The sequence below is a fragment of the Grampus griseus genome (assembly GCF_964374135.1).
Source record: "Grampus griseus genome assembly, chromosome: 16".
In the NCBI taxonomy this organism is placed as follows: Eukaryota; Metazoa; Chordata; class Mammalia; order Artiodactyla; family Delphinidae; genus Grampus; species Grampus griseus.
This window is the reverse complement of record NC_139010.1, coordinates 38,031,372-38,046,729: the sequence shown is the minus strand read 5'-3', so window position 1 is coordinate 38,046,729 and position 15,358 is coordinate 38,031,372. Positions and strand designations below refer to the sequence as shown.

The 15,358-nt window shown below is 39.5% G+C and overlaps 1 protein-coding gene across 3 annotated transcripts in view; it reads left to right on the top strand.

Moving 5' to 3' along the window:
- WAPL (WAPL cohesin release factor) overlaps positions 1-15,358 on the top strand; it is a 75,697-nt gene that overhangs the window by 4,109 nt on the left and 56,230 nt on the right. The gene's annotated exons all lie outside the window — the stretch shown is intronic.

Sequence of the window (15,358 nt, the reverse complement as noted above, 5' to 3'; positions counted from 1 at the left end):
TTTTCATCCACAAAACCAGTTGTATTTTTAAAATGTTAATTTGTAAACCTGGCATCTAGTGTTTGTTCTTAAAACAATGTATTTTATCAGTTGTACCCCAACTCGTTTTTTTTTTTTTTTTTTGCGGTACTTGGGCCTCTCACTGTTGTGGCCTCTCCCGGCACGAACCCATGTCCCCTGCATCGGCAGGTGGACTCTCAACCACTGCGCCACCAGGGAAGCCCCTAACTCGTTTATGTAAAGGATTTAAGACTTACAATAATAAATGATAAAAAGTGCAATTAACTAAAAGACTGAAGAGCTTAGATTGGAGATGGCAAGGGAGACAGCCTGCGTGCCTTATCAGCAATAGGATAAGGATTGCACTGTGGTCTAAAACAAACCTTAGTTCTTGACTTCCTGACAAAATTTAGTGATAATAAAAGGTTACATAGGGACTTCCCTGGCAGTCCAGTGGTTAAGACTTGGCGCTTCCATTGCAAGGGGCTCGGTCGGGTTCGATCACTGGTGAGGGAACTAAGATCCCGCATGCTGCGCAGCCTTTAAAAAAAAAGTTACAGAGAGCTCATATTTTAAAAGGAGGTAAAGACAAAACTTTCCTATTTCGGAATTCTGTAGAGGAATTTGTCCTTTGGGGGCTTACTATAAGGCACCTCAAATACTTTGCCTTGCATAGTTTTACAAAAAATCCTGAACATTTTTCACTCTTTTTCTCACCCTTGGATGAGAGGATGAGCCAGCTGTTACTGTCATTCCCTTGGTCCTCCTGGTTAATTCTGATTTGGCTCTTCTTATCCTTTTCCTACATTTCTCCTGAAACATTGTTCATAAATTAAGGTTAGGTTAAATTTTCATTAGAAAACAGAGCATAAAAGCTGTTTTCCAGATAAGCTCCTAAAAGTGTATTCTAATCATAGAACCATTGAGCCAAAATGAACTTTAATTCAGCTTTCCTTGTTTTATAGATGAGACTCAAAAAGATTAAGTAACAGTCCAAGTTTGGGTAGTGGCAGAATTGGAATGAGATTCATTTATTGATTTTTTTCAAAACGCACACCTACTTTGTGTCCTTCACTGTGCCAGGCTCTGGGAATGCTGTTCCAGTCAGTTATCCAGTGTTCTAGTCCTCAGTATGGGACAGATAGGCTGGAGGAGGGAAGATGAGGCTGGGGAAGTGGTGAAACTGGTCAAGGTGCGCAGACACAAGCTTTCCCAAGTGCTGTCTTTGGAGGAGAGGGGGGCATTACTGGCAGGCAGAGGGTATCATCAATAGGATAAATGTTTAGGTACAGGGAGAACAGGAACTTGGAAGTGAAATATTCATAGGCAGCAATTGCTTATATAGTTTTGCTCATGTTACATCTATATATATCCAGAGTGCCATTTGAAGTTGTTCACTGGGAACTGGAAACATAATTTTCTGTAGAAATGAGGTATTAGCTTCCCAGTATAATGTAGCTAAATTGTAGTTCTGGTGCTGATACTGTGGACTGACTGGAAATCCAAACTCCATTGTAATGGGTTTGTGAGGGGAAAATATATACTAAAATAGAGAAAATAGATGTTCAAGAACATCTTGTTCCTCTTCCTTCTTTCTTCGCAAGGCACCCTTAGTAGAAAGGGAATGGTGTAGCAGTATAAATATTTCTTACTTTCTCCTCTCCCTCACCCATCCAGAGCTGCAGCAACCCTGGTAGCTTGCTGTAGGATAAGAAGGGAACTTTGAAGGAGTGCATTTAATTCTCATGGTCTTATCCTATCCCTAAGATGTAAAAGTTATTGTTCTTATAAACCCTGTATAAGTTCATGTTTATAAGTTGGTTATAGTTCTGAGAATACTTCTATACATGATGAGCTTCCTTTTTTGCCCGTCTTCTCTAAAATTTGGGCATTTCTCTGTGCCTAGACTCTCTTCTTGCATTATGTCTGTCAGATTGTCATTGCCTTTGCTATCATTCAGAAAACCTCATTTTCGCTGAAGTTTAGAAATTCAAACCTAAGGTTTTGATAAAAGGAGTCTCTGTAAATCTAGAGTGGTTCCTAAACCTTTTTTGAATTAGAGATCTTTTGAGAATGATAAAATTTTGGACTTCAGATAAAAGTGCTGTACACCTATTTTGGTCTCAGAAATTCTTTGCAGGTCATGTACAGGAAATTTTATGATTATTCTGTTCAAAGTGCACAAGTCAGTTTCTTTGGTATCCTTCCAGTGGAATGTTCCTGCTCATTCATACCATTTTTGCTGCAGAATTATATCACATCAGTGAAAAGGACTTATCCAAGCTCAGACTTACTATATCATATCTCCTGGCATTAAGTTTTAAAGTAGATCTCTTTATGGCGTAGTATGTAGTTAATTTTTAGGTACTATTAAAATTCTTTGTTTTAAATATTTCATACCAGATAGTGCTTTTTAAGATTATGGCTTACTTGAAGAGGAAACCCAGAATGAGGTCATGATAAAATATGATGGTTGCTATTTTCCAAATAGGTGCTTGGTGGGTAAGGGAACCAGAAGCAAGATTACAAACTGAATGAGAACTACAGGGAAGGACTGAGTTGCTAAAACATCCTAACCTTGATTTAAGAAAAAAAACTTTTTAGTGTGGAACTTTCAGACACACAAAAATAGAATGTTAAAAAGAACGTCATGTACCTGTTTTCTAGCTTCAACAGTTGTCAGTATATGGCAAATCTTGTTCCATCTATTGTAGACACTACTCTCTCTGCCTCCTGGATTTTTTTAAAAATTTATTTTATTTTATTTATTTATTTTTGGCTACGTTGTGTTTTTGTTGCTGAGCACAGGCTTTCTCTAGTTGGGTGAGCGGGGGCTACTCTTCATTGCGGTGCGCAGGCTTCTCGTTGTGGTGGCTTCTCCTGTGGAGCACGGGCTCTAAGGTGCGAGGGCTCAGTAGTTGTGGCGCACGGGCTTATTTGCTCCGCGGCATGTGGGATCTTCCCAGACAAGGGCTCGAACCTGTGTACCCTGCATTGGCAGGCGGATTCTTACCCACTGTGCCATTAGGGAAGTCCCTCTCCTGGATTATTTTAAAGCAGCTTCAGGATTTGTTATTTTATCTGTAGATACTTCAGTTGCAGTTATCATTAAAGCCAGTGAATCCTCAAACAAGTGCGACACTTAAAAATGACTTTTAGCAGGGCCTAAAACTTTGACCTTTTGAGAGATCTTGGAGTACTCTTATAAAGTTTGGAATCCAGGGCTATGTGCATTAGGGGTAAAAGAAAGCTTCTCTTGCCTTTTATATGCAGCTACTTCTATTTTCCATCTTTGTGCTTTCTGCTACAGGTTTTTAATCTGGGCTCCAGAATAAAGTGTGTAAAGACTTGTATTTCTATTTGGCACACTTTCCTTGCTAGCCAGCTGGGATTCAGTCTACATTTCCTGCCAAATATTGAGATAACTATGGCATAGGCTCTTAATTTGCATGACTGTCTTTGTAGCCAATAAAATTTTTTCCATTTGCTTAAAGCTGTACTGAGTATTTGTATAAGTTAGAGGGCTGTTACTGTCAGGAAATTAGCAACTTTGATTTAGAACTGAAGAGGTTTTTAGAAAGGGAAATGAATTGTTCTCGTCCTGAAAGCTTAAAGTAGGCCAGGAACTTGTGACCTGAGAGGAGATTGTCATCTACTCATTGGATAAAGTACAGGTGATTAATAAGGATTACTAAAGAATTCTGCAAGTACAGCATCAGCAAGAGTTACCTGCCTTCATTTAGATATTGAATGTATTTGTCATATAGAATATACCTGTCGTACCTGAAATCAGCTTCTTTTAAGAGAAGAGGATAAGGGACTTCCCTGGTGGTCCAGTGGTTAAGACTCTGTGCCTCCACTGCAGGGGGCATGGGTTCAATCCCTGGTCGGGAAACTAAGCTCCTGCAAGGTGCAAAGCTGGCCAAAAAAGAAAAAAAAAAAAAAGAGAGAAGAGGAGAAGATGCCTGTTGTTACTTTGTTCTAAGCCCTTTATGTATCAGTTGCTCTTTAATCACAACTATTTAAGGCAGGTGTTATTCCCATTTTAGAGCGGGTAAAGCATAGTTCAGAGAAGTTGAATAACTTGAACTATTAAGTGGAAGATCTGAGAAACATCCAAAGTGTTCTTTTCGTACAGTGCTGCTGTATTCTGATGTGAGTGAACTTAATTTTATCATATTTAAAGCTTTATATTTAACAGACTGTCACTATACAATGAGTTTTCTCTTGATGTTGGAAATAACTTTGACAACAAATTATGGATTATCTTTTGCCTCTGTTTAAGTAATTTTCTTTTTAATAAGAATAGAGGCCAAACTACCTATAATACTTGCTGAAGAAAGCTGACCTTATTTTTATAGTTAATAGGTATCTTCTGTTTGTTAATTTTTTGTTCTGTATGGAAATTTAACAATATGCAAATTCTGAGACACTGTAATTTCAAGTAAATACATTTTGTTTTAAAGTAGAGCTTTAGTTTCTTGTAAAGGAGTTTCTTTGTGAAAGGAGGTTCATTCTTAGCGTTTGAGCAGTAACACAAGCGCAGGTAATCACTAATAAGTTTCTTCTCAGATCCAGGTTGAATACCAGCCATGAGCTGGTACAAGAAAACCGTAAGCATAGTCTCTGTCCTCTAGGGATGGAACTGTTGACTTCTGCTGGCTATGATAAATAAGTATTTCTAAAACAATGGCAACACATTTTTGTAATGTTTGTTGTTTTTCAGAGCATTTTCAACATGTATTCCATATTCTTAGAATTTAGAACAAGATGATGCACTGTATATTTTTATGGTTCAGCCCCTGACTCTTTAGGAAATAGTCCTCAACTTTTCCAGACCTCTGGTGGTAGAGGAGGATGAATTTTTCATAAGTAGTTGTGGGGATGCCTTCCTTCCAACCATCCAACTATAATTTCAGTGTCTTCTGTATGCCGGGTGTTGGGTGTATGTCCATGAAAAAGATCTTGCTTTTTCACATTCTAGTGGGCAAGATGGATTGAATAAAGAATAAGACAGATTGAATAAAGACAAACATTTTCTGCAGAAAATGACAGAAAAATATAGGATGCTGTGAAATATAGGCTAATTTACCTGGTCTGAGTGAGGCCTGGGGGCAAGACTGACATTTGACTTGAGACCTGCTGGTGACTGGGAAAGGATAAAAGTGAACCTGCTTGGTGATGTGGGCTATAAGGAAGGAGACATCAAGAATGAATCCCAGGTATCTGATGTGAGCAACTGAGTATGTTGTAGTGTCATTCATTGAGATAAGGGGACATTTATGAGGGGAAGTTCGTGAGTTCAGTTTTGGATACATTGAGTTTAAGATATTTGTGAGATATGTTCAAGAGGCAGCAGGATCTGCTGGTATGGAACTTCTTAGATAAGAAGTCTTGGTTAGCGATGATAAATTTGTGAATCAGCATATAAATGTTATTTGAAAGTACAGGATTAGAAGTCATTACAGAGAATGTAAGGAGAAGTACTGAACTGTGAAGAACTTGCAATACTTAATGGATGGAGAAAAGAGGAAGAAAAACTAGATAAGGAAATTGAGTAGGAGAAACTAGAGTACCTGAAGGAAAATCATGTGAGTGATATTTTATAGAACCCAACAGAAAAGTGTTTCATGAAGGATCTACTGAATTGGAATTCCTGCTGTAAAATCAATGAAAATGAGGACTACAAAGCAGGCATTGGATTTTACAGCTTGGATAGAAGTGGTCTGAGCAGTGAGTACACAGCTAGGAAATGGGGTTGGCAAGTGTACACAACTTGTTAAAGATGTTTGAAGGAGAGAAGAAAAGGGGCAGCTAGAGATAAATGAGGGGTTCTGGAAAGTTTGATTACACAAGGGAGCCTTGAAGCGTAGGATCCAAAACCCAGGGGGAGAGTGGTCTTAGGAGAAGGGATGCTGCATTTCTTGGCTAGGAGGAAAGGTGGGTGAAAATGTGAGTTTAATGGGAAGATGGAAGATGAGGTGGTTTATGAACAAAAGCTTCTTTTTTTTTCTTTCTTTCCATAAAGTGGCAAAAGAAGTCATCTCTGAAAGGGAGATAGAAAAAAGGATGGGTATGTGGTGGCTGGAGGGGAGGAGCAAAGGGTTCAAATAGATGTTGCAGAAAGTGGAAAAGGAGGGAGCTGTCTAGGGAGAAAGAATTTCTGGACATTATTGATGCCTTAGTTGAAGTTTGTATCACTGAAAACTCATGGTTGCTGATCTCCCCATTGAGTATGTGTGTTTCCCCCTCTTCTTTAGTAGGCCCTATTAGCCAGAACCTGCACAAAATACAGAATTGGATAGAATAATGAGAATTACCCTGGACTGGCATTTTGTCTGAGTAGATATGGAATGAACAGATAGAGAAGAAAGAATTTAGGTTAGCAACCAGAGAGTGACTGAAATGATGGACTGTGCAGTTTAAAGTTTACTAACTGGACAGGGTGGGTGGGTAGGAGAAAGGAGAGAAGAGAGGTCAGTATACTGAGAGTCTTATTAAATAAAAGCCAAGAATAGGATTACTGGAACAAGCAAGTTGGATAGTTGGTAGTGATTAAAATATGGGTTATCTGATTTTTTAATATTTGAAAGTTGAAGCATTTTAGGACATGACAAGTTCCTGGATGAAACTGTGAACTGGTGGCACAGATGGAATGTAGAAGACTGTTGATGGGAGAAGATTAAGAAACTGGGAGGTTAGGGGTTTGGAATTTGGTGGAATTCAGGATGATAGCGAAAGTGGCATGCAGGGGTAGATTATAAATCTTTGTGTAAAATCCTTTAATGAAGAATAAGGTTGTTAGATGACAGATATGAGGAATATTAGAGGGTAACTAGGTGGCACAAGCCTCAAAGGAATGGGCTTTTATAAGAGTGGGGAGTAGTAATAGTTTTATAAAGGGCAAGCCATCCTTCTCTGAGATACTAGAGGGCACTGCAGGAGAAGTAGCATCCTTAGGTTTCAGTTAGGACAAGGAGGTGATAGAGGGCATGACCCCCAGGTGTGTGTGAGTTTGCTCTTCACTGAGGCCTGAATACTCTGGACTTAAAAGGTACGGGGGGTGGGGGTAGTGGGTTGTTGGATTAGGAGATGGGAAAGAAGTGCAGGTACATTTTGAGTGTTAGAGTACAGGAGGAGGTAGATGACAAGATGTATTTGCCTTCTCATATATTTTTAAAGTTTTCATCTTGATTTATCAGTCAAGGTCGCACTTGGAAACATGGCATGCCCCAGTTAGGCTCAAACCGGGAGGGTTTTAGGCTATTTACAAAGGTGTGGGAGGAATGTTAGGGAAAGCCTAGCCTGGGTTAGCTGCAGTGAAGCTGTTATCACCCAGTTTCACAGGGGTAAGGGATTAATTGGGCCATTTAGAGGCCACCTTAAGAAGAGCAGTATCCTTCTTTTGAAGGGGCCTCATAAGGAGGGTGCTTGAGGATAAAGTATTTGAACCTAACTCTGCTCCTTCCCTCCTCTGTCCTGAGGCTCCTCATAGATGGAACCCGAGGGAAGCCTGAGGGTAAGGAAACTTTGTTACAGGTCAGCCTCCCGGGGCTGAGATCAGGGTGGAGAGTACATCTGGAAGGGCAAGTAGAAGATAACTGGTGCAATATCTAAAAAAAAAAAAAAAAAAAAAAGTGGAAATGTACACAATTAGGTAATCATTATCAAGATAGAGACTACTTCCCTCTTGTCAAAAGCTCTTTCATGCTCCTTTGTGGTGGGTCCCTTCTCCCACCACCAACCCTGGCATCTACTGATCTGTTTTCTGTTCCTGCAGCCTTGTTTTTTCCAAAATTTCATATACCTGAGGTCATAGAGTATGTAGCAGTTTCAGTCTGGCTTTTTTCATTTAGCATAATGCTTTTAAGAGTATTCCACGTTGTTGCATGTTTCAGGTTTTTTTTAACATCTTTATTGGAGTATAATTGCTTTACAATGGTGTGTTAGTTTCTGCTTTATAACAAAGTGAATCAGTTATACATATACGTATGTCCCCAGATCTCTTCCCTGTTGCATCTTCCTCCCTCCCACCCTCCCTATCCCACCCCTCTAGGTGGTCACAAAGCACCGAGCTGATCTCCCTGTGCTATGCGGCTGCTTCCCACTAGCTATCTATTTTGCGTTTGGTAGTGTATATATGTCCATGCCAAAAATATGGAACGCTTCACGAATTTGCGTGTCATCCTTGCGCAGGGGCCATGCTAATCTTCTGTGTATCGTTCCAATTTTAGTATATGTGCTGCCGAAGCGAGCACTGTATCAGTATTTTTATTGTTGACTAGTATTCCATTGTACGTACCACAATCCATTCACTAGTTGAAGGACATTTGGGTTTTCAGTTTTTGGCGATTATGAATGAAGCTGCTTACAATTCCATTTAGGTTTTTGTGTAGAGATATGTCCATATTCCTCTTGGGGCAAGTACCTAGCCTAGGTGTGGATTGCTGGTCACGAAAATACTGAAATGCTTGCAAAGGATATACATTTTCTGTAAAATAATAAATAATATAATTTCCTGTAAATATTGGCATTTTAAAATAAAACTGACATGCAATAGGTATCATAGTGATTTCTTTAACTTTTTTATTGTAAAATAAAACACAGATACAGAAAATCACACAATATAATAAAATATCTAGAAATACATGTTTTGCTTAGTGAATTATTATAAGAGCAACACTGTTGTAACCACCACCCACATCAAGGAACAGAAGAGTGCCAGCCACTCCAGAAGCTCTTCCTTGTGTCCCCTCCTTCACCTCAAAGTAATTGCTATCCTGTTTTTTATTGTAATCACCTCTTGCTTACAGATACATAAGTATTTGCTGTTCACTTTCATACATTAAAAAAAAACAAGTTTTTCTTTAACAGCCAGAAGATTTACAGCACCCTTTATCCTTTTTGAAATTGTATTTCTATCCCACTTGCCCTTTAGAATTTGATCCTAATGAATATGTCTTTTTTTTTTTGGCTGCTTTGGGTCTTTGTTGCTGCACGTGGGCTTTCTCTAGTTGCGGCGAGCGGGGGCTACTCTTCGTTGCGGTGCACAGGCTTCTCATTGCGGTGGCTTCTCTTGTTGTGGCTCGCGGGCCCTAGGGTGCACAGACTTAAGTAGTTGTGGCATGTGGGCTCAGTAGTTGTGGCTTGTGGGCTCTAGAGTGCAGGCTCAGTAGTTGTGGCGCACGGGCTTAGTTGCTCTGTGGCATGTGGGATCTTCCCGGACCAGGGCTCGAACCCGTGTCCCCTACATGGGCAGGCGGACTCTCAACCACTGCGCCACCAGGGAAGCCCCCTGAATATGTCTTTTTTTTTTTTCCCCTGGTACGCGGGCCTCTCACTGTTGTGGCCTCTCCCGTTGCGGAGCACAGGCTCCGGACGCGCAGGCTCAGCGGTCATGGCTCACGGGCCCAGCCGCTACGCGGCATGTGGGGATCTTCCTGGAGCGGGGCACGAACCCGTGTCCCCTGCATCGGCATGCGGACTCTCAACCACTGCGGGAAGCCCCTGAATATGTCTTTTAACGGTCATCTTTTCATAATTCTTTGTACAAAAATATGTTTATAAATTTAAACTTTTAAGAATTTTCTGTGATTCTGATGCTTTAAGTATTTAAAAATTCTTCTAGATTAAGTTATGACCACAATTATTAGTGTATAATTGATCAAATGTGATTGCTGTGAGTCTTAAAGGCAAAGTTTATTGGAAATACACCTCTTAATGATATGCGTGGCACCTTTTTTCAATTAGCTCATGTATATGTGGATGAATATTATTGCTAGAATTACGAAGTCTTTGGCATCAATCTATTCCTATTTTTTAATACATGTAAATGTTGAGATACCATATTGACAAAAATAAGAATGGAGAGAGTTTTGCTATGGTAGTTTCTATTTGGAAAGCAATAATTGGAACCACCTGACATGCAAAGGATTTGTTACCAAGACATTAGAGTTACTCAGTTATTAAGCACAGAAGCTAATAATGTATCACATTATTTCTTTATAGGTCATGCCAGAGTAGGAGCAGTGTATCATAGATTACGGGTAGGTGAGGGATATGCCATTATTTGTAACGTGGGAGAAGAATGATTAATCCCAGGTGGGTTGGTAGATCAGTTTTTGGACCAGAGTACATGAGGAAGATGGGGATTTAGAAACCAACGTCCCTAAAACTTAATTGTGCCTGTATATGTTTTGGAAGGTCTTTGTGTAACTCCAGGGGTCTGTGTATCTAGTTTGAAGAGTTAATTGTCAGGGTGGCCTACAGTTTGAGGATTGGCTTGGGTATGTGGGTGTGGTTCCCTGTTCTTCTGCAAGGGTGGGCAGAGTTAGGCAGCTTGAGCAGGAGGCCACAGGAGCAGACAAGCTTCTTGGTGTGTGGGTGGGCAATGGCAGTGGGCAGTAAGGCTCTCCATGGGCTGTTGTTGATGGGAACTGAGGGGAAGTTGAGTTGACTTGGACTGCTCTGTGTAGTGGACCCAGCTGAATGCTGCTTTTGAAGTTTTTTTGGCCATGCTGTGCATCATGCAGGATGTTAAGTTCCCTGACTAGGGATCGAACCCGTGCCTCCTGTAGTGGAAGTGCAGATTCTTAACCACTGGACCACCAGGGAAGTCCCTGAAGTTGTTTTATATTTACTGTTTTATCTTTAAAATTACATGTGGGCTGTGTGTTTGATAGGTATGATTTATAAAATGTAAAAACATTTTAAATTACCACTTGAAATGCTTAACTTTTTAAGTACTTTTTACCTTCCACATCTTTGAGTAAAACTGATCCACTGAGGATGATGTGCCATGTTTTTCCTGTGAGTTTTTTAAGTGTCCTTGATAGATAGCCACATACCTTCATTGACAGTGAAAAATCAGTTCCCTTTCACAGAAGCAAGTGCTGTTAACAATTTCTTACATAGACTTTCATAATCTTTAATATGCACAGCATATAAATCTGTGTATCCTTAAAAACAAACACATAAATGGGAGCATGATGTATATCTGTGTATACTGTGTGTGTATAGTGTATTGTGCCTTAAAAAACACAGAAAGGGCTTCCCTGGTGGCGCAGTGGTTGAGAGTCCGCCTGCCGATGCAGGGGACACGGGTTCATGACCCGGTCCGGGAAGATCCCACATGCCGCAGAGCGGCTGGGCCCGTGAGCCATGGCCGCTGAGCCTGTGCATCCGGAGCCTGTGCTCTGCAACGGGAGAGGCCCGCGTAAAGCAAAAAAAAAAAAAACCACACAAAAAAAAAACACAGAAAAATCTTTAAGATGTACACATCAGTATTTATAAATCTATCTTGTTCTCTTTTAGCAGCTTCATGGTTTTCCATTATATGGATGTACCATACTTTAGTCTCTTAGGGGTAGTTTGGCTGTTTATAGTCATTTGCTATTACAAATAAATGCTACTTGGAAAATCATTCTACTTATGTTTTTGAGAGTCATGTTGTCAGTATAGTGGCAGAAGATGTTTCTAGAAGTTGAAACATCTAGAATTGAAAGAGCATATACATTTAAATATTCAATTGATATTGCCAAATTTCCCACTTAACAGTGTGGCTTTTTTTTTCCTAGCATATCATTCTAACTTTGGACTTTGTCTAGCTGAAAGTAGAAAAAAAATGTTTATTTTGGGGGTTTAATTTTTTCTGCTTTAGAATATATATATCTTTATGTTTTAAAAATTTTAAAAATCTATCTGCACATGGTACAAAATGATAGTGGTTAAAAGCTTCCCAGCCCCTTTCTCCGGTTGTCCCAGCTCTTCTTGGAGTGATCGACCATTCATAATTTTGTTACCCTTTCTGACATATGCTGTGCACCTACAAGCAATACAAACAGTTGCATATATGTGTGTGTATTTAGATCTACAAAATGATAACGTGCTGTTTTGTACCTTGCTTTTTCACTTAATATATCTTGGGAATAAGTCTATGTCAGTATATGAAAGTTTTCTTTCTGGCCTCCCTCCCTTTTTTATTTAAAAATACTGCTGCATGGTGTGTCAATTTCCCTATGTTTTGTAATTTCTTAACCAGTTCCTTGTAGTTGTCAGACCTTTGGGTTGCTTCCAGTGTTTTTGTTTTCTTTAAAAAGTTGCTTTTATTTTTCAGACAATAAACACCACTTAACTATGTGGCTGTCAACTGTCTACTAACTGAAATCTACCGTCCCTCATCTGCAGAATGGGATACAGCTTCACATTTCCTTATCTGAAACCTTTGGGGCCAGATTTGTCTTGAAATTAGGATTATTTTGGAATTTAGAAAGTGTATGTATTTTACATTAACACCCGTCAGGGGCTAGGCAGCAGTCTAATCAAGACAGCTGTTTCTTCAGGAAAAAACACTATCAGTAGCCTCACTTAGGTGAGGTCAGGTTTTGCTTCAAAATGCATTATGAGAAAACTTTGTTTTCAGAGCTTTTTAGATGTTAGAATTGTGGATAAAGGCTTGTGAACTTGTAATAGTACCTACATCAGATGGTTGCTAAGAGATCAAATGAATTAATAGATGGAAAGTATTTAGGACAGTACTGGGCACATACTGAGGCCTTAGTAAGTATATAGTTCAATTGTTTTACTTTTTCCAGCTTTATTGAAGTATAATTATTATATAACATTGTGTACTCTGATTTTTAATTGTGAATGAAATTGAGTGCCTTTTCATAAGTTATTAATTCATTCTATTTCTTTTTCTATTGATTGCTTTTTTGTGTCTCTACCTGCTTTTTCTGCTGGGACATTCATTGGACTTATCGATGTGTAAGAATTCTTAGTATATATATATTTTTCATAGAAATCTTTTAAATTAATTAGTTTATTTCTGTCTGCGCTGGGTCATCATTGCTGCGCCTGGGCTTTCTCTAGTTGCGGCGAGAGGGGGCTACTCTTCATTGCGGTGCGTGGGCTTCTCATTGCGGTGACTTCTCGTTGCGGAGCACAGGCTCTAGGCACGCAGGCTTCAGTAGTTGTGGCATGCAGGCTCAGTAGTGTGGCTCGCGGGCTCTAGAGTGCAGGCTCAGTAGTTGTGGTGCACGGGATTAGCTGCCCTGCGACATGTGGGATCTTCCCAGACCAGGGCTCGAACCCTTGTCCCCTGCACTGGCAGGCAGAGTCTTAATCACTGCGCCACCAGGGGAGCCCTGAATTCTTAGTATATTAAGGAAATCAGCCTTTTGCGTTTCCTTCATGACTAATGATCATTTTTCATGTACTTATTTGGTAACAGTATAGTTTCTTTGGTGACATCCGCTCACATTTTTTTGCTCAGTTTTAATCGGGTTGTTTATTTTCTCACTGAATTTTGAGAGTTCTTTATTCTGGGTACAAGTATTATATCAGACATATTTATTGCAGACATTTTCTCTGACTCTGTGGCTTGTCTTTGCATTCTCTTAACAGTGTTTTTTGTAGAGCAGAAGTTACTGGTTTTGATGTAGTCCCATTTTATCAAATACTTCTTTTATGACAAGGGAGTACACTCTCCTCCCTAGGCATCCCCTTCATTGGACAGCGCTAATTGATTTGTTAAAGAAAATATTTATTTATTTATATTTACATATTTATTTATTTAGCTGTGCCGGGTCTTAGTTGTGGCACACAAGATCTACATTACATCGTGTGGGATCTTTACTTGCGGCATGCAGTATCTTTTAGTTGCGGCATGCAGGATCTTTTAGGCAGCCTGTGGGCTCTTAGTTGAGGCATGCGGGATCTAGTTCCCTGACTAAGGATTGAACCCGGTCCTCCTGCGTTGGAAGCACAGAGTCTTAACCACTGGACCACCAGGGAAGTTCCTCTAATTGACCTTTAATGCTCATCAGTCCTTTTAGTTTCTATGAATTTGAATGATTTCTACACATTGAATAAGTTTGTTCTCTCTGCATGACAGCCACTCAAATTAGAGGCAGCTTGCCATGTAATGGTGGCACACACCCCCCCACACACACAAATTAAACTTTTCTCGGTACCTCAACTGTATTTCATGGGTCATGGTCTCCAAAGCCACTTCTCTATCATCTGTACAGTCGCCTTAGAAGTCAGAGGTTTTTGTTTAAATTTAGTATTTAGCACATCAGGTGATACGCACTGCAATTTGCCCAACACATTAGATTTTAACCTCTTCATCTCATCTAGACCTCTTATATTAATGTGGGTTAAGATGGTTTATCTGCTTTAGTATTTCAATTTTCAGCAGCCACCACTAGAGGTAGTGTAATGTGTATTAGAATTTGGTATGGTTCTTTTTATGAGATCTCTTGGTCATTGGTTTAATTGGCAGCCTTTGTCGTCATTGGCCTCTCTGGGCTGCCTTTTCTTTATCTATATAATGATGGGTTTGGTGAAAAGTGAAAGGAAATATCTTCACTTTCTTCTAAGAAGGGTGAAGGTAGTATATATGCTGTTTGTATATACAGACTAGCATACAGTTACACAGGTGTGTGTGTATATCCATCTTCAATAAATATCAATTCATAGTCAGTCTTATTTTTATTACCACCTACTCCCTTTCAACAGTGGATTATTTTGAAGCAAATTCCAGACACTGTATTTCATACATAAATATAATTCTTTTTTTTTTTTTTTTTTTGCGGTACGCGGGCCTCTCACTGTTGTGGCCTCTCTCGTTGCGGAGCACAGGCTCTGGACGCGCAGGCTCAGCGGCCATGGCTCACCGGCCCAGCCGCTCCGCGGCATGTGGGATCTTCGCAGACCGGGGCACGAACCCGTGTCCCCTGCATCCGCAGGCGGACTCTCAACCACTGCACCACCAGGGAAGCCTATAATAAATATAATTCTTTAACAGCTCAGCACTCCAAAAAAAAGATAACTGTAGGATCACTGTTACAGTTTAAGGTACTTAATATGTACCTTTGTTAATTTTTACTTTTTTTTTTGTTTTTTTGGTTAATTTTTACTTTTAAGACTTTTGAATAGACTATAGACAATATAAAATTCAAGAGGTATGGAAGACTTTCCCTTTATCCTTCTGTCATCCCTTTCCCTAAGGGCAACCATATCTGTAGACCTGCCTCATTCTTTTTAACAGCTATATAGTATTCAGACATGTGGTTGTATGATAATTTAGTTAGTTCTTTATTGATAGGTATTTGTATTGTTTATGAAAGCAGAAATCAGGAAACAATGTTCCTTGTTGCTTATGTTATTCATACTCATGGAGAGTTATTTGTAGAGTAAATAAAACAGCTTGCTTCAGGGTCAGTCTATTTCTTTCATATGTACATTTTTAATTTTAAAAAGTATTACCAAATTGCTCTCTGTAGTGATTGTACTAAGATATACTCCTACAGAAATGTAGTTTTATTTATTTTTATTGCTCTGCAGTATTTCTTTG